This window comes from Lynx canadensis, chromosome A1 (genome assembly GCF_007474595.2).
Source record: "Lynx canadensis isolate LIC74 chromosome A1, mLynCan4.pri.v2, whole genome shotgun sequence".
NCBI classification, from domain to species: Eukaryota; Metazoa; Chordata; class Mammalia; order Carnivora; family Felidae; genus Lynx; species Lynx canadensis.
This window is the reverse complement of record NC_044303.2, coordinates 27009768-27037691: the sequence shown is the minus strand read 5'-3', so window position 1 is coordinate 27037691 and position 27924 is coordinate 27009768. Positions and strand designations below refer to the sequence as shown.

Below are 27924 nucleotides of genomic sequence, written 5' to 3'. Positions count from 1 at the left end.
TCCATTTCAAATTTTGACAGATACTTTCTCAAATTATATTTGAAAAACTTGCAATCCAACATCATGACCAGCTGTCTTTCTGCCAAGCCACTGATGGCCTTGCTATTTTTCTTTCTTTCCTTTTTTTTTTTTTTTAAATTCTATGGACTCTAATATAAAAGTAAAGGAAAAGAAATATAAAGGGAAATATAAAGGGATGACAGTAGGCCCATTACCAGCGGGCACATTTCCTCATTTTCTTCTGCAACTCCCATCTTTGTGGTTGGGATCAGAGCAGAGCTGCCCCAATCCTGAGAGAATGAGCCTGCAGAGGAAGGCGGGGAAGGCTCCAGATTTGGTGATAATTTCAGTCGAGTCCCAGTACAACAACTTGGAGGCACACAGATGGACAGAGCAGACATTTTACTTCCTAAAGTAAAATCTGCCGAAATAAAGGATGTACGATTTATTGGAAATTCCACCACACTTATTAACAAACATGCCAAATGAGAACCTGAGGCCATCTGCAGGTCTATGATTACAATGGATACTGATAAAAATCATAATTTAATGTTAGAAAATAGCACCAATGAGCTCATATTGGGAATATCTGGACTACTAGAACAAGCCCTACTTAAAAACATATGTGGGTTAAGATCGAAAGCATTTCCCTGCTGATTCTAGACATACAGGAAAGTCCAAGTGTTATGGTGATGCCCAGCACAGTAGCTATAAGTAATGTGAGCAAGAATTTCTGACAGAAATTCTATTTTCTGAAGACTTATACTCAGTTACAAAAGTCTGCTGAAAGCTAAACTTGGCCCAAATCTTAGCTTAGCAGAACTCCATCAAATACTACAAAAAATAAAGATCGAGGGGGAAAAAACCCTACAGACTTGACTTTCAGAAAAGACCAGGACATTGCTTGCAAGGGAGACCAAAGAAAATTCTCAATACTTCTTAATCTTTTCATATAGAAAATTTCATTTGTCAAGTGGTAAGATAATTTACAGTATAATAATTCCCAGCATCTTGAAGGGAATAAATAATTAAAAAGAGTGAGAATTGAACCCAGGAAAGGCTCTGCCAATTCTAGAAATAATTGCTTTCACTCCTGAATTTTTCAAAGTTGCATTTTTTTTTTTTTTAGTGGTGTCAGTTGGGGCAGCCCACAGTCATATACAAAAATATGATTGACCCGCCCCCCCCCCAAAAAAAAAGCTTTAATCTCTTAGAATAACAAAACAGAACAGAATATGAGAAGGGTGTAAACTCTTATATACACAGCTTTTAAATTTTTAAGGGAGTAGACCCTTGTTTTATAGCCCTGAACAATCTGGGAACCCGAAACAGAGACTTTAATTCTAATAACTCTCGAAAATTGATGCTCTCCGTTAACTCTGATCTTCCATTTGTTTTTAGACTTCAGTTTTCAATCATAGGAGGTCGAAATATGCTGAAGTTAAGTGTTCTAGTAAATGAAGGATGATTACTAGGAAGGCTAAAATACCTCCAAGTCAAATGACCACACAACCTCTACAAATATTTATTACTGTAACCTCTACAAATATTTATTACCTTGTTTATTCATTCAACCATTCAAAAAGATTTATTTAGTCTGCACTAGGTAAAACACTCACAAAACAACCCTAAAATCTGCTAAAAACAAGTACAAATATATGTTCCTTTGAGGATTTTTGATAGTGCCCTTTTTTTGAAGACACCAGGCACTAAACAAATATTTAACTTTACATCTTGAAACTGTTAACATCATATCTAACTTTTTAAAATATCGAACACACATTTTTCTAATGTTGTTATGAAACCAAGAGACAAAAGGAAACGTTTGGTTGGTCGAATGGAAAAGGAAAGTCCTCCCAAAACTAGCTGACCTCCAAGATGGTGATGCAATACACTTTAAAATCTATCTCTCATTGACACCAACTGCACCTCAGCGTCTAAGGGTTGGAAGTAATCCCTTCTTCCTTCTTGCATTCTCTTTGTCTTTGCTCTATTTCTTTTGTCTTTTCTCACTGTTTGGACACATTTAACACTTGTGTGAGATGGAAGCCACATTGGAAACTGCCCATCGGAAAAATCAGGAGGGAGGGATGAAGGCACATCTAACAGTAACAACAAAACAAAATAGAAAAGCTTGCTGACAAGAAGGAAGAAAAGGTTTTGTAGTATGTTTTGTTTTTTTTTTCAACGTTTATTTATTTTTGGGACAGAGAGAGACAGAGCATGAACGGGCGAGGGGCAGAGAGAGAGGGAGACACAGAATTGGAAACAGGCTCCAGGCTCTGAGCCATCAGCCCAGAGCCCGACGCGGGGCTCGAACTCACGGACCGCGAGATCGTGACCTGGCTGAAGTCGGATGCTTAACACACTGCGCCACCCAGGCGCCCCTTTGTAGTATGTTTTAAAGAACAAATACTTCCTGGTACCTCTTCTGTGGAAGGCAGGATACAGCAGCACCACGTGGTAAACCTGTGTGTCTACGTGAATGATAAAATGGGTGCAGGAAGATGGTTGTCCAGAAAAAAAGAAGGCTGGTAAATGTTCTTTTATGAGAAGGTAGATGTACTTTGTTTGGGAGACTACATGATAATTAACTACTAAGAATGAGCCAGATGTCCCTATATTAACAGATAATTAAAAAAAAATAACAATGTTGAAGGGTGCTTGGGTGACTCAGCCCGATCGGTCAAGTATCCCGCTCTTGGTTTTGGCTCAGGTCATGATCTCACGGTTTGTGAGTTAAAGCCCCAAGTCCAGCTCTGCACTGATAGCACAGAGCCTGATTGGGATTCTCTCTCTCCCTCTCTCTATGCCTCTCCCCCACTCATGTGCACCTTTCCACAAAATAAATATTTAAAAAATAAAAAAAATAATGTTGAAGAAAAACAAGTTGCAAAGGTATACATTCAGTATGATCTCACCTAGGTAAACTTAAAAATAATATTCCATATAGATACATCTACAGACTTATAATAGTTATGGATATATATCTACATATTTTTATTTCCATAAACAGTATATATAATAAATATAATATGATATAATATAATATAATATAATATAATATAAATGGAATAATATACAGCAATATTATTATAGTTAATATTACTTCTGGGGATGGATGAATAGGAAGGATGTTGATTTTTTTTTTTTGCCTTAAAAAAAAAGAGATCCAAAGCAAATATAATAGTATCAACATATTAAAATATAGGGGTGGATACATAGGCCTTTTTACTTTCTATAGGTTTAAACTACTTCATAATAAAAATATAGTTTAAAAAGTATGGTGTTTAAAAGAAAGATATTGTAGAAACTTAGGCTATTGGAATGAACTATTCCAAAAAAGAAAAAGAAAAAAAGAATGAACTATTCCAGTAAGTCCAATTTTCTTACTTTTGAGCCTAGAATATACAAGACTGATTATTTTCCATCTTTAGCAAGAGGAACAATGGAGAGCTAATGTAGAAGAAAAGACTGTCCTTGATATGATAAGTCAGTGGCACTTTTGGCAAATGGATGATAATTTCCAGATGGAAGTGAATTATCTGAACATAATTATATTGAATCCTCTGGCTTTAAAAGAGTGTTTCAATCATACAGTATCCATGTAAGTCACTCTTTTCTTCCTTATGGGGTGTAAATGTGAGGTTTAAGGGATGGTTAATGGATGCCACATTTTCACTGCTGCTAAAAATGTATAATTAGAGGCTGGGTTTTGGAATAACAATTTGGACATTTAAAGTATTGATTAGCTGTTCAAGACCACAGTTGACTTTTTTTTTTTTTTTTACCTCTCACAAAGACTTCCTTCCTTCCTTCCTTCCTTTCTTTTTTTTTTTCCCCGAAACTGCCATTAAGCATTTTCTAACATAATTCCAAGGAGCTCACGGGTACTGAAGTACTGGAGTGGGACGGAAACTTACAAACATTTTATTAACTTTGGATCACTTGCAATTATTAGAATTAATAGCAAAGAGCCAGAGAGGTTTTTGTTTTTGTTTTTTTTTTTAATCATAGTGGTAAATAAGCCTGAAATGTTTCACTCGTGAGGCAACAGTCGTGAGATATATTGTTAAATATGAGGGGTGAAAATATATCACAGACACGAGTGGTATTACACAGCACACATTTTTCTGAAAAAAGTAGTCTCCACGCAGGAGGATTAGATATATACCCACAATAAGAGGGCATATTGACCTATAATTTTCAATATTACATCCTTGTATTTTTTATTATATGCTATTTTTCAGCTACTAGAGGAACACGGTCTCATAAAGCTAATATTTATTCTTCCATGTTTATAGAGCTAGTAGTGCATTTCAGGAAATGAGAAACTGAGAAGTCAAATATAACTTGGTGTCTTGTGCACAAAAGAAGACAGAACAGGAAAATCACCATGTTTAAAAAAACCTGGCTGAGGAACTCAGTCATAAAGCGTTAAATAATTAAATAACACAAGATAAGGGAAGCCTCAGATGTTATTTCTCTCTTCATGCATGTAAGCCTTTTTATAAACAATACATTTTATCATGTAGGATTCCTCATTTTACTAGAAAGCAAAGAGTTCTCTAGTCCAGGCCCTATTTTCATCTCTGTACTTATCGCGTGTTATTTTGTAGACATTAAGGCAGGTATTAAGTGTAATCTATTATAACAATCCAGATCTTCCTACTTGGCGGGCATTGTGTCTTTAAGTCATGAATTCTTCTTATTTTGTTAATAAGGAACCTCTGTAAATTCAATTACTTCTTAACATTAAATCAAAAAAGAAAAAATAGAAGGGAGTGAGAATTTTTCTTTGGAAAAGTACCTGTATTTTGGTAAATGTCTCAAAAAATCAGAGCCTTAGCAACCTTCTGTGGGAGAAATGTCCCAAAGCTCCATTGTTTTCACGTTCTTTCATTTTACAACTTTCCTTGGGACCTTGGAAGGATCCAGAAAGATAAACGTCATCAAGTCATTTCCCCATTCTCTGCTTGAAGAATGAAGTAGGGGCCACCAATAAGCAAGTGAGGGAGGAGAGAGAAATGCTGGTGGAGGGTAGGTGAGGCAAGGGATATTGGATTGAAGAGAGAGAGAGAGGTTCCGCTGCAATCAAGGGCCCTTTAAGCTCCCCCAAAACAGATCCTCGAATTTCTGAGGAAGCCCGTGACATAGAGTAGGGAGTTGAAAGTAGGGCACATGGTGAAAAGGCAGTGAGGAAATATTCCTTTGTTATTTACCTGTTTTCAGTCTTCCCTCCTTTTACTCCTTTCTCAGTGACCGAGCTAATAATACCTTTGTAACACCAACCCTGCTAATACTCTGGGGTCCAGGTTCTGTCTTTTCCCTAAACCCTCAGAACTGTCCTCTCTTTGCTATTTTCCCGCACTGAGTTCCGATATTACCTTTCCCACATCCACGTTCCTGTATCAAATACCAGTGATTTCCTTTAAAACACCAAGCCAGAAATTCTGGTCTTCCGAAAGAGAATTCATAACTGCATGTTACTGTCTTTCTGGACTGCCAGGAAATAAATGTAAGCCCAGAAGAGAAGCGTGATGGCGAGGGAAGAGAGTGCTCCCAGTGCTAAAAGTTGGGTTCCCCACCCTTTATCCAACTCTGCGAGTTTCAGCATCCTCAATTCCAGGTGAGGAGCTTGGAGTCTGGGCAGTCCCGGTCCTCTCTGCAGGCACATGTGAAGGAGGGCTGAATCTGGTTGTCACAGTGACCGGGTGCTAAGGGAGCTACTGGTCGTTGGTCCCAGGAAACCAGGGCTGTTTAACCATTCTAGAACGCATGGGATAATCTGGCATCATCAAGAACTGCCCCCACCTCGAAATGTCAATAATGGCCCCACTGACAAACACTGATAGATGATTTTTAATGCTCCTTCAATCAGTCTGGACTCTTAAACTTAAGCAGAGTGTAGAGATCTTTAGACACTCAGAAAAGAACCGTGAGGCTACGCAAATTGCCGGATTATACAATTTCATAGAAGAAGCTCAACAAAGTGGGTTCATTTCTCCTGAAGAGAAAAAGGATCACTTGGCACCTGAATCTGTGATGATACAGGGGGCTCTGACCAGTAAGTTCTCTCCCTCCAGGGAAGAAGGAATGCACCATCATGCTAGGACATCCGGAATTACCTTGGCTTTCACGACAACAAGGTTTCTAAGGAAGGAAAATCTATATTCGGTTTAAAAAGGAAAGTGGATTCCTAGGTTTGAAGGCAAATAGATTCTCATTAGTTTCAGACAGCTCAAGCGGGGTCTTGCTTACAGATGAGGGGAGAACATTTAGGTAACTTCTGAAGTCCTTTCTAGCACTTCCGTTTCTATGGATACACTTATTAGGTTTCTACACACTATGATTTGCTACCAAATTGACAGACTGGAAAGTTGAAGATGGGGGCACAACTTCCCATCCCTCTCCCCCCAGTACGTCCTGCGTGCCTCACACTTCAAAGTGCGTCAGTCATGAGGCCCAACAAAGAAGGGTGCAGAGGGAAAACGGGAATGTACCAGCACTGCAGTGAAATCTACTTTGGTTTCTCAGTAGAAATAAAAGAAATAAAAAGAAAACCCACAGGAAAGGGCCATTAGGGGAGAAAACATTTGTCACCTTGGACAGAATAAAAGTCCAACCGAATGAAATAAATGCCTGTGGAAAAAGACGTGTCGTTCTAGGGAAAGTACTCTGTTCCTTCTCCCTTGCTCTTCATTGAGTTTTTGTCCACTCAATGTACCAAGCTTTACCCTCTCCCCTGTTTATTTTTCCACCTATGAAAGATGCATGGATTGAATTCAGCCTTCGGGTAGGTCTTTGTTGGAAAGTACTTTCAAAATAAAAGTGTTTTACTTGGCACTATCTCAACAGCAAAACATGTACTTCCAAAATAAAACGCTTGCTTTGCAGCAAGCTTTTTTTTATTGAGTAAACAACAATATTGTTCGCAATTTTTCAAGCGGTTAATATACACGTATTAAAGGCAACAACAACCCTGTTCTATCATTGTAAATCAGAGGGTGAGTACCCCTTGGTAGAGCTACATGAAAACTCTCTGGTCGCTGAGGCTTTAGAATTTAAAAGCTGTCATAATAATCATACTAGTTGATATTGACAGATGAGGTTTTGATTTTTAGTGTTTCAAAATAGAATGTATCCACAAGGCCTCTAATTGATAGCACTTAACAAAATCTGATATATATAGACATTCACTATAAATTTATTAAATCTATTCTGTTAGAATTTATAGAACCCCAAAATAAAATTTGTTTCAAGCCCAAGTGGGGGATATTTTATTTCTAATATCCTTGTAACATTCTACAGAGTATACAATAATAAGTATGAGAAGTAGCATATCAAATTTCTTTTCATTTCTTTTATCTGTCTCCCAGTGAAATCAAGGGATTACAGTCTGTGCATATTCTACTTCAGAGTTCTTATTACAATGGGGTAGGACTATTATCCCTTTTAAAAATATCCCTCAAAATTAATATCTTCACTAAGAGAAATTAGAAAAAAAATGAACACAAACCTTAAGACCTCCGGAGGATCAGAAGACAAATAGGTTCTCTGAGGACTTGGTTGAAATAATGCACTCACAAAAGTCTTTTAAATAGAAGCTGTTCACAAAGGGAGTCCCATGGAAGACAGTGTGGCTTTGACATGCCAGGTGCTTCTGGAAGGAAAGAAAAAAGCTCACTATTAGGAAGTATCTGAGTGCTATTACTGCCAGTCCCAGCCATCATTGTATTAGCATCAATTGCTATTATTAATATAATGGTAGGAATTTCTGTAATCTTGTGTCCCCCAAATCTTATTTGTAAATGGCAGGGTAGGAAAGTAAGCTCTCAGCTCTGTATCTGAAAACTTTTAAAAGCCAGGAGTATTTTACGAACTCTTATTTTTCTCATTATCTAAGCAGGCTAGGATTGAAGAACTGTACATGGGGTATGAGGACAGAGGCAGCAACACCGGTATTTAAGGGATTCCGACCAGCACAGCAAGGGCCTGCATACATACGGGCTCTTTAATTTGAACCACAGGCCTGCAACTGAGAGAGAACTGGCTCCATTTTACGGATGAGAAAACTAAAGCACAGACTCCTTTTTACAGGTCTGTAAAAGTCCAAAGGCTTCATGGCTCGCTCTTTTCCTCATTTGACTCTGTGGCCTATGTGATTTAGAAAATATATTTTTTAAAATTTTTATAATGTTTATTTATTTTTGAGAGAGAGAGAGAGAGAGCGAGAGAGAGAGCGAGCATGAGCAGGGGAGGGGCAGAAAGGGGGAGACACAGAATCCAAAGCAGGCTCCGGGCTCTGAGCTGTCAGCACAGGGTCCAACCCGGGGCTTGAACTCGTGAACCACGAGTTCATGACCTGAGCCGAAGTTGCATGCCGAACAACCGACTGAACCACCCAGCTGCCCCTAGAAAAATATTTCACAAACGGAATTGACAAGAGAACAGACAATGCAGCAATTTATTAAATTAATTCAAATATCATTAAATTTAGGACATTTTCTTTCCTAATTTGCTTTAGTTTTATGTATGGTACTGTCTTAATTGAGTCATAGGAAATACAGACTCCCAGTTGTAAGCATGGCAGCCTTTCTCCCATCTTTGATCTTGGGTTTTCTTGCTACAGATGGGAATGGAAGCCACACCTTCTGTGGTATCTCTGAGTGGTATTCCTGTGTCTCCTCATGGCTATATCCATCTTAATGGCTGAAGGTGACCAGGAGGGCTGGGCAGGGCACCATCTAGATTTCCATTCTCAATTTGAGTCAAATGTCTACATGTTTCCAGTCTCTCTAGTGCCAACACAGCCCCTCGGCCTACCCACCCCCCCCCCCCACTGGCTGGCCCAGCATCCCCTCTTACACGGTGTTTCGGGGTCACTGCCCACCAATAACAACTTCAAAATCTCCCTCGAAGTTCCAGCTTTTTATGCCACCGACTTCCGAGTATTGGGACTTTTAGCTCATGTCCACACCGCGTTTGGGGAGCTCCTCAGAAAAGCTTTGAGAATGACGGAGCGAGAAGGTCACACATAACCTTGACAAGTTTTTGTTTTATTTTTATTTTTTGGCAACAAAAGCTTAAGTCATGGATAAAGAAATAGGGAAAAGACGATTGATAGCATTTTCAGAGTCCTGTAGGACTGGAGCCTGGGATTGTTACATTGGGGGGAAAAAAGAAAAAAGAACAGAGCCAAACAGAGCCAGTTTATCTTTGCATAAAAGAAGGAAGAAGATGGGGCGCCTGGGTGGCGCAGTCGGTTAAGCGTCCGACTTCAGCCAGGTCACGATCTCGCACTCCGTGAGTTCGAGCCCCGAGTCGGGCTCTGGGCTGATGGCTCAGAGCCTGTTTCTGATTCTGTGTCTCCCTCTCTCTCTGCCCCTCCCCCGTTCATACTCTCTCTCTGTCCCAAAAATAAATAAAAACGTTGAAAAAAAAAATTTAAAAAAAGAAGGAAGAAGGGCTTGACAAAGAGCAGCGGTGGGGGAAGTATTTGGACCACGGGATCTAACCTAAATGACAGGAATGAAAATAAATAGAAACTCTTCTTAAGACCTCATATACTAGCGTTCTGTTTTCTTCACATCACTCAGAAGCAAAGTTTCAGGTTCTCTGCCTAAAGCTGCAGAACCTGTTTCCCATAAAATCCCAGGGGCAATTTTCAAGTATTCACTCAGCCACTATTGATTGCTCCATTTATTTATGAGGTGATCAATAAGTCAGAAAACTCCAAGAATATTGAAATGAGCAAGACAGTCCTCTTCTCAAGCCTGTTAACTTTCCTGGAAGGGGATATAAGTAGGATGTCAGAAATTATAAGAAGGGCATACGAATAAGTGTTTGAAAGAAGGGGGTCTGGACCAGACTACCTAAGGTTGTGCCTGTTTCATTACTTACTAGCTGCGCGACCTGGGGCAAGGTATTTAACCCTTCACCCTCAGCTTTCTCATCTGCAAAATGCAGAAATGATGCACTCCCCGCGCAGGCTGTTGTGAGCATGAACACAGGTTATACGATAACCTATATAAAGCGTTAGGCAAAATGACCGGCACAGAGTTAAGAACCCATCGAATGTTAGGGAGAAGTAATACGACTGTACTGCCAGATAACAGACCGGCATGATGTCAGTGAGGCAAAAAGCGCTCCAGAGCTTTAGGAAGTTGGAGATCCTCTCTGTAGGGGATGAAGGGAATCAGCAAGGCTGCAGTGGGAAAGGTAGCATTCAAGATCAACCGTAACTAAACACGCACGAATGATTAGGCTTTTATAGAAATCCTCTGAAGATAATTGAAAAGCTAGAAAATGAGCTACTTTAGGGAAAAAAATAGGCCCATGAAATTAGACATTATTTCCCAGGATTTGGTGTGAAAGTAGATATCTACCATAACAACACAGCCAGGGAATGATGCAAAGAAGAAAATATATGTATCGCCACGAACAAAGATATAATATCTCAGTGAACCCTGTTTTGTTCAACTGTAATCCAAAATGACACTACGGCTTTTAATGGAACTTGGCAAGCTCTAGACATACCATTTTTAAACTTAGCTTCAAATTTAAATCATAGGGCTTGTGACTCAACTCTCCAATGTGACCTTTACAGGGCATTGTTCAGGAAAACATGCCTGTCGCTGTGCAGAGGAACCTTTTATTCTGGAAAGTATAATGAAAAGGACTGTATTGTTATAAGCACAGAGCCACAGAAGGACCGTGACTTTTGATCTTCTAGAAGCAGTGAAAACAAAGACTCTATTTGATTTTGCATCATTCATTTCGAGATGTTGTCTTATCCTGTTAATGAACATTCCCATTTCCTTCATATTCCGGACTTTATTCAATTCAAAAGAAGCTTAGCAAGAATCGCAGCATTTATGGATTTAAAATGCAGTCCCTCTGAAGTCCCTTTTTAGGGGACTTACTGAGCCATCCTACTTTGTCCTTGCTGGACCCATATGATATCGTACTAAACAGAAGAACTGAAAGCACATAAGGCTTGAATTCTCCCCCATCCTCCCTGCTTCCTGGCCCTGGAAGGTCTGCGTGAGGAGAGTGAACCTGCAAAACACCTAGTAGCATCCTTCCCTTTTCACCCTTCTTTATCCCTTCCACTGAATTAGGAAATCCCACCAACTTATCTTCCCATTCATCCAACTCACGATGTTATACTTCACGCACTACCATAAGCTTCTAGCTGGTTTTGCTTCTTGTAGCTCATCCTGAAAATAGTCAAAAGATGAGTCATCCTCTCTGACTGGTCTATGGTGGTGATAAACAAATATCTGGAGAAAAAAACAAATGAATGACTACAGAAATGAAATAAAACCCAATTCTAATTATGTATATCCACTAGTGAAGAACCTACAATGGTTTCCTATTTTCTCAAGCATCAGATCTAAGCTCCTCGTTAAGAAGAGATGTTCCCACCATCCTCTCTAACTTTAAAACAGGCTGTTTCTGACCTAAACCCTTGGGTCAAATAGAAATGGTTTGTTTATTATATCACAGTGAATCTCACCTAGGGGTACGTCCCAATCATCCAAGTCTACTGAACTGGAATCAGCACGTGAATGGTGTCACCATAGGCATTTTAAAAAATGCTCCACAGGTGATTCAGATCAGATGTACATCACTTGTTAAGAACCATACTTATTCGTATGCCCTTCTTATAATTTCTGACATCCTACTTATATCCCCTTCCAAGAAAGTTAACAGGCAGATTACCCTCCTCTGCCGTCTCCTCTTCTGCGTACGAACCCATCTTTCACAGCACACTAGAGGCCTCCCCTTCAGTGACTCTCCCGAGGCCACAACAATATTTTATCCCTCTCCTGGCTTCTCATTATAGACTTAAAATATTTTAAACTAGAAAGATCTCCCATTGATTCTCTTGCTTGACTCTCTGCTAGTATCACACCCTTGTGTAATCTCCTTGTCCTCCCCACCTTGAGTGTGGGCTGGATTTAGTGACTTCTAGTGAACAGAATATGGCAAAGGTGATGGAAAGTGACATCTCTCTCGTGCTCTGACTCTGATGACAGCAGCTGCTTCATTGTGAACTGCCCAGTGGAGTGACCCATTTGGTAAGGAACTGAGGGAAGTTTCCAGCTGATGACGAGCAAAGAACTGCTAAGGCCCTCAGTCCAACATGGGAGGAACTGAAACCTGCCAGCCACTGAGTGAGCTTGGAAATGGATCTTCCCTCAGTTGAGGAGGGTGTCCGTAGATCCTGCCCCAGGTGGGATGACTGTTGGGTGGCCCAACATCTTGACTGAAGATTGTGAGAAACTGTGAGCTGGAAGGCTCCCCTAAGCCATGCCCCGATTCCTAATTGTGATGGTTAACATTATGTGTCTACTTGGGCAGGCCGCGGTATTCAGATGTTCGGTCCAAACATCAATCTGGATGTTGCTGCGAAGGTATTTTTTTAGATAAAATTAACATTTAAATCAGTGGACATTGAATAAAGCAGATTACCCTCCATAATATGAAGGTTACTCTCCAACCAGCTGAAGACCTTAAAAGAAAACAGACTGAAGTATTCCAATGAAGAGGGAGTTCTGCTTGCGGACTGCCTTTGGACTTGAGCTGAAACATAACTCTTCTCTGGATCTCCAGCCTGCTGGCATGCTCTGAAGATTTTGGACCTGCCAGCTTCCATAATAGCATGAGCTAACTCCTTATAATACAACTCTCTTTCTCGATAAATAGACCTATAGATGTATATGTGCATAGGTATGTGTATATATGTACACAAGCATGCATCTACATGATATACACACTCTTGATTCTGCTCTTCTGGGGAACCTGCTAAGTTCCAGGATAATCTGTCAAACAACGATACATAACTAATATGAGATGCCTCCCCACTCTAGTACTTATCAGACTGAGTTATAATTACTTTTTAAGTTCCTCTATAATCAGAGCCTTATAGCTCCCAGTACTAAGCCTGGTATATGGCAGGTATTCAATACGTATTTGTTAAATAAACTAATGAGTAAGTGATAAAGCTTCAGCAGCAGTGTCTTCATGTAACCACCCACTGCCAAAACAAAAACAAAAACAAAACGAAGGCAGCAATTCCCTAATTTATTGTCTGTAGTCACAGGCACCTTCAAAAAAGGTACAAATAAATATAAGAATTGTAAGATGATATGTACATCCCTTCAAAGGTGAGCAAAGGAGTAGACATGAAAACGGTGACGTGTTTGGAGACTGGAGTGGAGGCTTTATGGAGTTGGAGAAGACCAGAGTGTGACCTCCAGAGGCGCAAATGTGAAATTTTGTAGCGTGGCTTAGAGCTAATGGCAGGGTTTTGTATCAGATGGATTTTGTCTCGGAGTGTGTGTTTCTGAAGATGAATGTGGCATCGGTGTTCAGAATAAGAGGAAAAAGGGGCAAGGCTACTGCTAAGAGAGTGAATTAGAGCCAGCAGTGAAAATACTGAGGAAGGGCTAGCCAGAAGAAAAAGGCAGGAAATGGAATTCCATCTAATTGATGGAATTTCTTCTATTCATACTAAGATAAAAGAAGTAGTGAAAGATTATAAGAATATTTTGAGCCAGGGCCTGGGGACAGGTGTAAGAACACTGACAAAATGTAGTGTTTTTCCAGAGGGGAACAGGCAAGTGTCTGCCTGCCTAGGGAGTGGAAGGCAATAATGAACTCGGCTTTGAGGTATGCTGAGTTTGAGAAATGTCACATTCCCTCCTATGTTTATGCATACTGAAAACCCAAGGTTTGATAAATCTTTCCCCAAAGATTAGTTCAGAATTTCAAAGACTAGGTCTTTATTTTTTTTTCCAGCTGGGATATAATTTACATATAGTAAAATGCACAGATCTTCAGTGTATACACTTCAATGAGCTGTGTCAAAGATATACTCCCAGGGAACCTGCATACCAGTTAAGATAAAGAGCATTTCCATCACCCTTGGAAATTCTTCTCCAGTTAAGTCCTCCCAGAAGGGGAGTTCTGATTTGTGTCACTATAGATAGTTCTGCCTATATGCGAAGTATATATACATAGAATCATAGAGCATGTACTCTTTTTTGTCTGGTTTCTTTTGCTCAACATAATGATTATTGTTTATTCTTGTTGTGAAATGTATTGGTTAATTCATAAGAATTACTCCACTGTATAAATGTGTAGTATTCCCTTGTATAAAAACACCATAATTTGTTATCCATTCTCCTGTTGATGGACATTGAGGTTAATCCAGCATTGGCCATCATACACAAAGCTATTATGAACAGTCCTTTTTTTTTTTTTTTTAAGTTTATTCATTTCTTTCGAGAGAGAGAGAAAGCTGGGGAGGGGAAGAGAGAGAGGGAGAGAGAATCCCAAGAAGGCTCCGAGCTGTCAGCGTAGAGCCTGATGTGGGACTCGATCGGAGGAACCGTGAGATCATGACCTGAGCTGGAATGAAGAGTCTGATGCTTAACCAACTGAGCCACCCAGGCGCTCCTATTATGAACATTCTTATATAGGACTTTTTGTGGATATATCCTCTGTTTTTATTATGTAAATAGGCATGAGTTCTGGGGCATAGAGCAGGTACATGTTTCAGTTTGAAAGGAACCACCAGTTTTCCAAAAATAGCTGTTCCTATTTTACCCTTCACCAGCACTGTATGAGAGTCTCTACATTCCCACGCCCTCGCTGGCATCTGGTCACAAGTGGTTTTATTTTTATCTATTCTGGTGGGCAAGAACTGGTACTTGAGTTTCCATTTCCCTTAGAGCTAATCATGTCATTATTACATCTTCAAATGTTTTTTGTCCATTGTAATAGCTTTGGTGAAGGTTTTGTTCAAGTAATTTGTCCTTTAGGGGAAGAGTGTTCTTTGTCTTTCTAAATTAACTTGTAAAGTTTCTTCATATATTCTGGACTCAATTCCTGTGTCATACATACGTATTACAAATTGTTTTTCCAGTCTGTGGCATCTCTATTAACAATGTCTGTTCATAAGAAGGAGTTTTTTGTTTTGGTGAGGTCCACTTTGTCATTTGTTTTTCTATAGTGTTAGTGCTTTTGGTACCCTAAGATAGAGTTGCCATATTTCTAAAGCACAGTTCTACATTTTTTTTCTAGAAGCTTTACAGTTTTTGCTTGTGTGTAAAAGCCTACGACATACCCTGAATTAATTTTTGTGTGAGGTAGGCATTAAGTTTCATTTTGTTTCAATACAGTTAATAAACTGCTCCAACATCATTTGTTGATAAGCCTTTCCTTTATCCTGCTAAATTGCTTTGGTGCCTTTGTTGAAAATCAATTAACTATATAATTGCTTATTTCCTCACAGTTGATTCTGTTCCATTGATCACTTGTCTATCCTTATCTAATACCATATTTTCTTAATTACTTTAAGAAGTCTTTTATAGAAGTCTTGAAATCAGGGAGTGCGGGTCCCCCAACACTGCCAGTCTATCTTTCAAAAATGTTTGACTCAGTAAAAAAAAAAGAAAGGAAAAATGTTTTTGTACTTTCAAGTCCTTGTATTTCCATATAAATTTTAGAAATTGTCAATTTATACCAAAAAAAAATCAACAACAAAATCTTTTGGGACTATGTTATATCTGTACATAATTTTAGGAAAACCCAACATTTTAACAATTCTGAGTCTTCCATTCTGAAACATGATATATCTCTCCACTTATTTAAATCTTCTTGAATTTTTTATCAGAAATGTTTTGTAATTTTTAGTGTACAGGTCTTATACTAGTTATTTAAATATATTACTACTTCACGGTTCGATACTATTATAATCAGTATTGTTTTAAACTCCATTTTCCAATTGTTTCTTGGTGTATAGAAACAGAATTGGTATTTTATATTGAACTTGTATTCTGAGACCTTACTAAATTAAATCAATTTTTGCTAAGTTCAAATAGTCTTTTTAGGTTCCTTAGGATTTTATAGATACGCAATCATGCCATTTGTAAATAGAGACAGTTTAATTACTTCTTCCTTTCAATCTGTAAGCTTTAAAAATGTCTTTTACTGGTTAACCCTATTGCATTGGGTAGGATCTCCAGGACAGTATTAAAATGAATTAGTGAGAGCAGACACCCATGCCTTCTTCCTGATTTAGGAGGAAAGCATTAATTGTTTCAACATTGTTGGTTGTAGATGTTTCATAGATGTCCTTTATCAGATTAAGGAAGATCCCTGTATTCATAGTTTTGCTGACACTTCTTATCATGATTAGGTGCTGAATTTTGTCAAATACTATTTCTGGGTCGATCGATATAATCATATGATTTTTAAACTGTATGTATTTTTTTTAAATACTGATTTAAAAAAAATTTTTTTAAGTTTACTTATTTATTTTGAGAAAGAGAATGAGAGAGACAGAGAATCCCAAGCATGGCTCATGCACGGCTCGATCCCAAGAACCGTGAGATCATGACCTGAGCTAAATCGAGAGTTGGCTGCTTAACTTATTGAGCCACCCAGGTGCCCCAGTGGACCAATTTTTTAATGTTAAATGCATACTTGCATACTTGGAACAAATTCAATTTGGTCATGATATATCATTGTTAAATATATCACTGCATTCTATTTCTAATCGTGAATTAAATATTTTTGTGTCTAGGGGTGCCTGGGTGGCTCTGTTGATTGAGTGTCCGACTTCAGCTCAGGTCATGATCTCACAGTCCATGAGTTCGAGCCGCGCATCAGGCTCTGTGCTGACAGCTCAGAGCCTGGAGCCTGCTTCGGATTCTGTGTCTCCCTCTCTCTCTGCTCCTCCCCTGATCATGCTCTGTCTCTCTCTGTCTCAAAAATAAATAAAAACATTTTAAAAAAACTTAAAAATGAAATAAAAATAAAAATAAATAAAAAATATTTTTGTGTCTATAGTCATAGGGATGTCAATGTGTAATTTTCTCTTATAGTGTTTCTTCTCAGGATTTAGTATTCAAGTTACACAGACCTCAGAAAATGACTTGGAAAGTGTAGTCTCTAACTCTATTTTCTCTACTTGCTTCAGATTTGTATTATTTCTTCTTTAAATGCTTGAAGGAATTCACTAGTGAAACCATCTGGATCTAAATTTTTCTTTGTGTGAAGGCTTTTAATTATTAATTCAATTTATTTAATAAATACAGAGCTATTGCTGTTTTCTATTTCTTCTTATATCAATGTCAGTAGATTTTATCTCACTAAACAAGAAATTTGTCCATTTCATCTAAGATGATTTTCTTTGTCTCTTACTGCTTCTCACATCATATAATAACAATTCCTGGACTCAGGTCTTTTTCTTTCCACTTTACTAAACCAAACGCATCTCTCCTGACTTATTTAGCTAAATGTTGTATTTTCCTTTTCTGTGAGCTTCTCTAAGCCCTTACTGTTTTAATCTTATACTGCCTTAGTTTTTCATTATCTTTCATTATTAAATCTCTGCAAATAGACTCCTTGAAGGCAGAAATTACATCTTTAACTTCATTGTCCTCCATAGCATCAAGCATGCTTGCTTAACATTAAATAAATATTTTGAGAGTACTGATTTGCCCACTCTGTGGGTTACTCTAAACATCTACTGTGGAAAAGCTTGGAGCATCTCATAATTCCAGGCAGCATGGAAGTGTTAAAAATAATGATAATAATGAAAACTATTTGGGGGCATGTCAAAAGGCAAAGTAGCCAACCGGAAAGAGTTTCCAATGGCCAAAACCGAACCGATTTGAGAAACAAAATAAATAATAATAACATTGGATTATGTAACTTAAAAATAAAATAAATACCTGTGAGTCCATAATGATATAAAAATAATTGAATAAATAAATAAATGGGAGGAAATAGACAAGTCTTCTCGCAGAATTTCAGACAAAAATGTAGAAGGAAGGAGACAAAACAGAAAATAATTGCAACACCCAGTAGTATTTGTTACAGGCCAGATTTAAGGATGAATACTAAAATTTTAGTGGGCAAAAACTTAAACAAGAACATGATAGTTATATAGCGTCTAAGAAGACCCCTAAAATATTAAAATCACTCTAGTCATTTTAACATATGTCCAAAAGTCTTTGATACTCTTCTTTCTATTCAGGAGATGGAACTTAATTTCTCTCCCCTTGACTGTGTGCTAGCATTAGTGACCTGCTCTAAATAAATATAATATTGAAAAGAAAATAGTAACTGTGAAGGAATCTGGCAGACAGATCAAGTGATCAAGGTTCATATCACCAGTAAAAGTCATGAAAATATCATGTACCTTTGAAATAATGAGAAGGGCACTTCACCTCTGTGGTATTGTTCCCTAGGATCCAAAAGCCTAGTTCAATCGTGACAAAACCTCAGGAAAAAACAAACTGAGGAAAATTCTACAAAATACCTGACTAATACCCTTCAAAACTGTCAAGGTCTTGAAAAACTGGGAAAACCTGTGAAACGATCATAGATTGTTGGAAACTAAGGGGACGTAATCCCTGTGCTATTCTAGATGGGATCCTGGAACAGAAAAGGAAGAAATGAAAAACTAGTGAAGTCTAAATAAAGTATGGATTATAATTAATTGCACCGGACCAAGGTTAGTTCATTAGTTTTGATAAGTGTAGCAAGGTTACATAATCATAGCACAAGTACCATTAGGGGGATCTGGGTAAAGAGTATACAGAAACTCTCTGTATTATCTTTCTTCTTTTTTAAAAAAAAATTAATATTTATTTATTTTTGACAGAGAGAGAGAGAGAGAGAGAGAGAGACAGAGTGCGAGTGAGGGAGGGGCAGAGAGAGAGAGAGAGAGAGATAGAATCTGAAGCAGGTTCCAGGTTCTGAGCTGTCAGCATAGATCCCTACATGGGGCTCCAATACATGAGCCATGAGATCATGACCTGAGCTGAAGTCAGATGCTTAACTGACTGAGCCACCCATATGCCCCTCTGTATTATCTAATTCTTCAGTAAAAAATTAAAATTGTTTAAAAATAAAAAGGTTGTTTTCTTTTTAAACTTTTAAAAAGCATCTATTGTATCAGACCACACATTTATGTTTGGATTCACTGGAAGTCTGTGCTCCTTGTATTTATATTAATAATTGAATTTATGCTCCCTTTTGTGAAATATACAGTCTAGATTGGATTTAAAACTACACATCAACATTTTTAAGAAATGGACTAAATAAGAGCAACTTATTAGTAACAACATTAATAAAAGCTATACCAATTACATCCAAGAAAACACAGGACACCATTAGGGAAGTAAGTAATAAATGTAAATATCCAAAACCACTCTTCCTCCAAAAGTCAGTGAGATAATACAGATTCTCTTAGGAAACAAATACATAAAAGAAATTTATAGCTATCTTTTGGTGAAGTAGTACCACATTATTTTACATTTTAACTTCACAACTTTAAAAAAAATGAAATTTATACTGGTTCTATAGGTTTCCAGGTCAAGATGGCAAACTGATCACATAATTTATCCCGTGCCTTTCTACGTCCCTATTAATATTAAAGTCAAGAAGCCAGATCCATACATCTATAAAACCAAAGAAAATAGGAATGGGTGAAAAAATTCAGAAAAATTCTAGATGATGGAATTGAACAGAGGACTAATAAAGCTGTTATCTAGATATATGTGGGAAGAGAGGATGATCCAAAGAATCCAGAAAGTTGGAGAATACTGCAGAGAAACAATCAGATTTCCAACAAACTCCCTAAAAACTAGGGTGCTAGACTATAATATCTCACAACAGAGGAAGAGTTTCCAGTAGGATTTTTATTCTTTTTTTAAAATTTTCATTCTTAAATATAACTAGATAAAAACTATTGACAGACATTTGAAAAAAGTTGGAAAGATAAAAGAAAATATTTATAACAGAGAAAATGTCCTTTGAGGAAACCTGAATAATTTGGGGAAGAGAAGAGAACTTTAAAATCTCTAAAAAATAAGATCAAGGGGGATGCCTGGGAGGCTCAGTTGGTTAAGCAGCTGGCTTTTGGCTCAAGTATGGTCTCAGGGTTCATGAATTCAAGCTCCACATTGGGCTCTCCGCTGTCTGTGCAGAGCCCACGTTGGATTCTCTGTCTCCCTCTCTCTGCCCCTCCACACCCACACACATGTGCACTCTCTCTCCCTCTCTCTCTCTCTCAAAAATAAATAAGCATTAAAAAAATTAAGAACAAACAAGAATAAGATTCTTCAAAAAAGTAACAAAAACTAAGGAAGAGTACTAGAAAATTAAATTCAAAAAATTTAGAAGTCAACATCAGGTAAGAAAATCAATTTGAATAAGCCTCTCAAAAATTTTTTAAATACCAGAAATGGAAAACAGAAAAGAAAACAGAAAAGATGTAGAAAATCTAACTAGAATGCCCAACTACTATGCATTCCAAAGAAAAACAGAAGAGAGAAAATAATCAAAGAAATAATTTAAAAGAAATTCCCACAACTAAAGGTCACAACTTTTCAGAATGAAAAAGCCCTTCAAGAAGGGATATCAAGGAAAGAATCATAACCAGTTATTTATTAGTTACAGATCCTAAAGATAAGTGTCTAAAAATGGAAACAGGAAAAGTAACTTTCAAAAGACAAGAATCAGATTTCTTATCAGCAATACTGGATGCTAAAAAATAGAGCAATGTCTCCCAGTTCCTAAGGAAAATTATGTTTAACCTCTAATTCTTGATCTAGCCAAAACATTAATAAGTCATTTTCACACATGCAGAAATTCAGAATATTTACCTCCTACATTCTCTTTTCAGGAAGCATCCTAAGAAGGCTTTAGCAGCACACAGGATTAAAGTAAGAAAGAGGAAGACATGCATCCAGGAAAGGTCAGTGTCCAACAAGATGCCTAGGTAGCAAGTGCTCCACCATGGGACAGAGGGAGGTATTCGGATAAAGGGGGAATTCCAAAGATTTCATTCTACCTTCTGAGAGGCTGAAAGTACTTAATGGTAACATAATGGCATAAAATGCAAAGAAAAACAAAAGCAACTAGAAACTGTACAAAAACAAAAAGCTATACCAGATAAGGCAATGTAATCATAGCATACTACTTAGATGAGCAGTTGAGTGATACTTATATATTCATAATAATTTTGTATTCATTTTCAAGTTTTATAATCAACCTGCACACAAAACACTAAAGTCTTAACAAGGTTAAAAATAGAAGATAAATGATGGGACCCCTGGGTGGCTCAGTTGGTTGAGGGTCCAACTCTTGATTTTGGCTCAGGTCATGATCCCAGGGTTGTGGGATTCAGCCCCACACTGGGATCCACACTGAGCATGAGAGCCTATTTGGGATTACAGAAAATAATACAAATGATACCAACTTTAATAATGTAGATAGAACTAACCACACAAATGAGAGAGACTGGAAGATATTAAAGGGAAAAGAAGTTGTGAAAGGATAATATTCTCATCTTATAATGTAAGAAATCATTAGATACTCTCTATAGTTAAAAAGACAAAAATATAGAAATAAGTATATTATTGTAAAGTACATAGGTAACGAGAGAATTAAGAATTGGAGTATTTTGAGAATCAGGACAATAGGGAGGTAGTGGTACAAATAAGCTAGATCTCTATCTATCATCATAGTAAGTCAACGGATCTTTTTGTGTCCTAAGACTCAATTTCCAAAGTGGATCCCCCCACATCAATGAACAATTCTCAGACACCAGCAACATGTCTAGTAATTGAACCAAATTGTGACACTATCTACCTGGAGATAGCACCAGATTCTATTAAGGGTTCTGTCCTACAATACTGCCTCCCCACTCTGACCAGTTCAGAGTGACAGTTGCAAGTTTGGGTTGTTACCTATGCTTCTGACCCTTCAGCTACAGACTAGAGGTTCTCATGATGGCTGCTTCCTTGGACTTCAGATGCCAGTCACAAGTCCTGACTGTCACCTGTATTTCCTTTTTTTAAAAATTCTTTTTAACATTTATTTATTTTAGAGACAGAGAGACAGAGCACAGTGGGGGAGGGGCAGAGAGAGAGCCAGAGACAGAATCTGAAACAGGCTGCAGGCTCTGAGCTGTCAGCACAGAGCCCGACATGGGGCTCAAACCCATGAACCGTGAGATCATGACCTGAGCTGAAGTCGGACGCTTAACCGACTGAGCCACCCAGGTGCCCCGTCACCTGTATTTCTGACCAACTGGCTAAAACTCAGAGGTTTCCAAGACCTCCTCTTTGATTAGTTTACTAGAACTGCTCACAGAACTCGGTGAAACATTTTACTTACTAGATTATCAGCTCATCATAAAAGGATATGACTCAGGAAGAGCCAGATGGAAGAGGTGAGAAGGCAAGGTATGGGGAAAGGGCAGGGAGCTTCCATGCTCTCTAAGTTGTGCCACTCTCCCTAATCTCCATGTACTCACCAACACGGAAGCCTTTGGAACCCTGCCCTTTGGATTTTTATGGAGGCTTCATTACATAGGCCTGAGTGATTACATCATTAGCTATTGGCAATAGATTCAACCTCCAGACCCTCTCTCCTCCAGGAAATCAGGGGGTGCAACTGAGAATTCCAACATTCTATTCATGGTTGGGTCCCCTGGTGACCAGCCCCCATCCCTAGGTGCTTCCAAAATTCACCGCATCAACATAAACCCAGTTGTGGTAGAAAGGAGCTTATTAAGAATAACAAGACCCCCATTTCACCCTTACGGCTCTGAAGCAGACTTCAAAAACTCAGGAGAAGACCAAATATTATAACAAAAGATATTCCTATCGATCTTATCGCTCAGGAAATGCCAGGAGTTGTGGGAGCGGTAAGGCAGGAACTGTGGGCAAAGATCAAACACATATGAGAAATATATTCTGGTCACCTGAATGATGAAATATATATTTCTTATAAATCACGGTATTCAGCAGATAATACCTAAATTTGATAAATTGGGAAATGGTTGTTACACGCAAAGCAACACCACACACACTTGCACTCAATTTAGCCAATATTACGTATCTAGAGCTTTAAAGGCTCTAGACAAAAATATAAACACAGAAACAGTTAAAAGAATTACAAGCTTTTCTCTGGGCAATGACTCTGGGGGTGGAACCCAGAACTATAGTTTTTCATTATAAGCCTACTCTATTTTTCAATTTTTAGAAGCAGATATGTGTATTTTATTGATGAAAATAAATGTGAAATATTTATTTGGAAATCACCCAACTAGACTATGCTTCATAGTGCAGACCTCAGCATGTAAGTAAGCTCTTGGTAGTTCAGAAATTAAAAGACAACATTTTTAAGCCTCCAATAGGAATGTCTGCTATAAATTCTACCCTGTGGCAGACAATATCACGGAAGTAATTTTAGAACACGTGACAAAATAGCCTGCTTTGGGTATAGTAAGTGTTAAGGAAATTAAAAACTGTGGTTAAAATATGTGAGAAATAGATGAAGTGAGTAAATGCCTATCCTTCATAACTCTCCATGATGGTCCCTAACACATATTACAGAAAGGGGCACATTGGTCTTATTAGGTTACTAATACAACAATAGAAGACTGCTTAAATTGGAGCCATCCTGGACTATCTGGAGACTGTCATTTATTCCCTCTGAAATTTCCAGTAGGCAAGGTGACAACCTGCCCATCAGAATCAGCATCTGTGAGCCACATCCCCAGCTTTCATTTCTAGGACACAATACCTCCACCATTTAAACATGATGTAGCTCAAATGACTTTAGGCATACTCTGACACCACAGAATTTATGGCGCCTGAAATTAGGGATGTACCTGATAGGGCATGAGTTTGAGTTTTCTCGATATGACAACTACTGTGTGATATAGATTTGAAAAAAAGTAAAGTGAAGTCAGAAATTTTAAAAAGAGACAAATGTCAAAATAAGAAAGATTGTAGAGTCTGTGGATGGTATTCTCATTCATCTTCAAATTTCCTTTGCTCCATGTTTAAACATTTCAAATAAAGAGTTTTTCCAATGTCATTCGATATAGGCAAACATCTGAAATTCAACAGCCGACTTTAAATACTTCCCATCTTGTAGGAGCGTTAAAAATGAATGCTGGCTTGCTTTTCCTAAAGAAAAAAAAAATATGGGCTTCTATCCTCCCTTCCTGAATGAGAATTTTCCAGCCGTTGCTAACTTTCCAGATGTAAATTCTCAGAGTTGGACAGTCCTATATCTAAATACTCCTTTTTAGCAAAAATTAGGTCTCAGAAAAGTTCCCAAGTAGTAACAGACTTCAGATCTCTGTTGGAATTCATTATGGAAAGAATTTATCTGTACATATATAGAGATATAACTAGAAGAGGGAAGTCTCCATAATGTTTTTGTAATAGAATAACAATAAAAAAGTAACTAATCTATAAATGTGATAAGACTGCCTTGCTGTGAATGAAATAAGAGCTTAAGGAGCCTTCAGATCATGTCATGTGAGCTTTCATAAGCCTTCCAGAAACAGGAAAGGACGAGATTTTCCTACCCTGCCAGTCTGCTCTGTTGTTTCTTTCTTTTTTTTTTTTTTTAAATTTTTTTTTTTCCAACGTTTATTTATTTTTGGGACAGAGAGAGACAGAGCATGAACGGGGGAGGGGCAGAGAGAGAGGGAGACACAGAATCGGAAACAGGCTCCAGGCTCTGAGCCATCAGCCCAGAGCCTGATGCGGGGCTCGAACTCACAGACCGTGAGATCGTGACCTGGCTGAAGTCGGACGCTTAACCGACTGCGCCACCCAGGCGCCCCAGCTCTGTTGTTTCTGATGTATTTCACCCGTAGCAGCGGTTGTTACTTTTATAATTACTATGTAACCCTTTTAGGTGAAGTGCCACGACAGCAAAGATGTTGTGTCATTTGCTACAACATTTCATAATCTAGAAGAGTATCTCACATAGAGTAGGTATTCTGTACAATTTTTAAATGAATAACCACCTCATAATTTTATCGTAAAAAGCAAAGGGACAAGGACAGATGAAAGTGCTTTGCAAAGTCTAAAACGTGTTAAGAAGTTAGTTATCGTTGCTGTTACTCAGCATAATCTACTTCCTTGTTGGGGCTGGCTCCTAAGAGCTCTAACAGCCATTCCCTGTGTTTCGGATCGTAATACTAGGCTACGTAATTAGACTCAACTACAGGTGACAGGGAGAACAGCACAGTATTCAGGGTGAAAACCAAATGCCGCCTCTGCAACTCACTTATTGGCTGAATGACCTTGAGCAAGTTACTTAAACTCCATGCTTAGTTTGCTCATCTGTAAACCAGGAGATAACGGTGTCTAACTAATAGGGCCGTTGTGAGAATTAAACGGGCTACTGTATGTAACTCACTGGAAACAAGGCCTGGCGTACAGAAAGTTCTAAGAGGGCTGCTGGGGCTGATGTTACTGCTCCCACAGAGTAGGAAGTTCAGTAAGGTCCACACGGTGATTTGTTTTAAACTGCTTAATGCTGTACAAGTTTAAGGATAAACAGCATCCTTAACGCCGTACAAGTTTAAGGATAAATTTTGTGTCCTTGAATTTCTCTGAGTTTCAGCAGGATGCACTGTTCCTCTACATATCTAGCTCCCTAAAGAGCCGCAAGGAGCTACAGCTCAGTAAGTTATATGTTTGGGGGAAATATGGATATTAGCTGAGGCTTTTAATCAGAGAGGCAGCTTCAGGGTCTCCATCCACTCTTTACGGGGTTTTCAATGCGTTTTCACTTTCATGAGGCCTCTTCATGTGACCTGGACATGACAAGCTTCTTTAAACATGAAACAGTTTTCGTTTTGATTGAGATTTGCTTTAGAAACATTCTTAGCGTCGGTGAGCTAACATATTTTCAGATACTGATTTCGTTCAGAAGAGCTTAGTTTATTCTTATTGTACACATGATAGAGCTTGTGAAGTTATATTTATATTGACTCTTTGTTCCATTAGTCTTGAAATCCAGATGCCAGTTCGCCTCAGTGTAAACCTATCAGATGGACCTGAACTTTTCTCGAGTATTTAAAAGGAAAAGCCCAAAACAAAATAACACGCCATTTCTGAACCATACTCTGTGCTCTGAGCAAGACCCTTCAGTTACAACTTCTAAATTAGGTCAAGGGGTTCTCCTGGGGGGTGGGGGGGGGAAGTAGTTCACCAGAGAAGTTCTAAAATTCCCAAAATAAAGCATAAAGCAATATGCCATCTCACTGATTCTTGTTTGTTCTTTTCCAGTGCTTTGGGAAATGTTAGACCATTGGTCTGCATCATTTCATCTCCTTGTAGGAGAGAAACCGTCAACAGCAGCTGTTGCTTCAGACTTCCATAATCTCTCAGGTTCGTTCTAAGAGATCCAAGAGGACATCGCCCCAAATTTCCTTTGCAGAGGTGATCATGCCATCACCCCAGTGTAAAGCTTACGAGCGTTGTGTCTCTCTCTGTGTGTATATATGTATTTATGTACGTATATATAATGTACATGAGCTGTTACTCATTTATTTTTCATTTATTGCCTTCTAGAACCAGGGGTTGGGCTTTTCTATAACTAGTAGGTCTACAAATGGCTGCTGAGTTTTAAACCCTTACACACGATCAGTTACACAAAAACAAAAATCCTCCCAGGGTAACAGAGCCCAGAAAAGCTACTTCTAACTTGCTTTCCTTCTGACTATACGATGTACTTCTAATTACACAACACTGTGAGGTTCCTGTACCATCTTGCATATTTTCATCCAAAAATCCAAACCTATTTCATCCTGAGAACAAAAGCTGGCAAGAAGCACTCGAGTGATGAGTGAACAAAATGCAATAAAAAAGCAGCATACTGACATGGAAATGTCATGTGTGCTGCTGAATGGCACACAGCTCCAAAGTTTACCAAAATATTGTGAAACACTTTGCCAATGAGCATATAATTGACTGAAAGACTTGCCAGCACTATTCTAGAGATGTCTAACATACTATATAATAAAGAAGATCATTTACAAAAAAAAAATTAAATGTTAGAATACATTTTTAAAGAGCTTCCAAAACCAATGCGTTTTTTTCCCCCAATTTTGGCCAAGGAAATTACTGAGATATTATCAGCTTTCATGTTTTGATGTTCATATTTTCCTGGCTGCCTATCACTTGCATTTCTGCATGACAGTCAAATCAATCAGTCAATCAACATGTATTCATTATTGAGAACCTAAGAAGCATACATTTCTTGGCTCAGATTGCTATTGGTCAGATCCTGATTCAGGAGGCCAGCGTCTGTCCCTCTTTACGAGCATGTATATTCTTCCATCCATCCACCCATCCAGCCATTCACCCGTCTAACCATCTTTCTAACAAGTATTAATTAGTCAAGTATCTAAGATGCGTCAAGCACTCAGAGAAATAATGGCAAACAAGAGAGATTCCCTGCCCCCATGGAGTTTATAGTGTAGCTGGAAAGATCCACTTTGTACTCAGTGTAGGATAAAGAAAGAACAACCTGCTAGGTGGGCAGTGGAGAGAAAGGTTATAAAGAAACTTCTGGGGGCGCCTGGGTGGCGCAGTCGGTTAAGCGTCCGACTTCAGCCAGGTCACGATCTCGCGGTCCGTGAGTTCGAGCCCCGCGTCAGGCTCTGGGCTGATGGCTCAGAGCCTGGAGACTGTTTCCGATTCTGTGTCTCCCTCTCTCTCTGCCCCTCCCCCGTTCATGCTCTGCCTCTCTCTGTCCCAAAAATAAATAAACGTTGAAAAAAAAAAAATTTAAAAAAAAAAAAAAAAAAAAAAAAAGAAACTTCTGAAAGAAACAGCATTTATCCTGAGGTCTTAAGAGTAAGTGGTACTGAGTCAGAAAACAATGAAGAGAGTTAGGGGTCAGAAGGAACAGCACGATTAAACGATCCAACAGGAAAAAAAAAAGAGCAAAACATTCAAAAAACTCACAGAAGGAAAGGCTGGCATACAGAGAACGTGGAAAGAGGCGGCAAGAAGTAAGACCAGAGAGACGGGCACAGGTTGGGACTCTTCCTGTTTTTCTAAGATTCATCCT

The 27924-nt window shown here is 38.4% G+C and overlaps 1 protein-coding gene across 1 annotated transcript in view; it reads right to left on the bottom strand.

Moving 5' to 3' along the window:
* Positions 1 to 27924, bottom strand: part of ENOX1 (ecto-NOX disulfide-thiol exchanger 1) — a 451396-nt gene that overhangs the window by 265237 nt on the left and 158235 nt on the right. Inside the window, 1 exon segment of the mRNA XM_032591194.1 lies at positions 7520 to 7663. The gene's annotated coding sequence lies outside the window, so the exon portion shown is untranslated.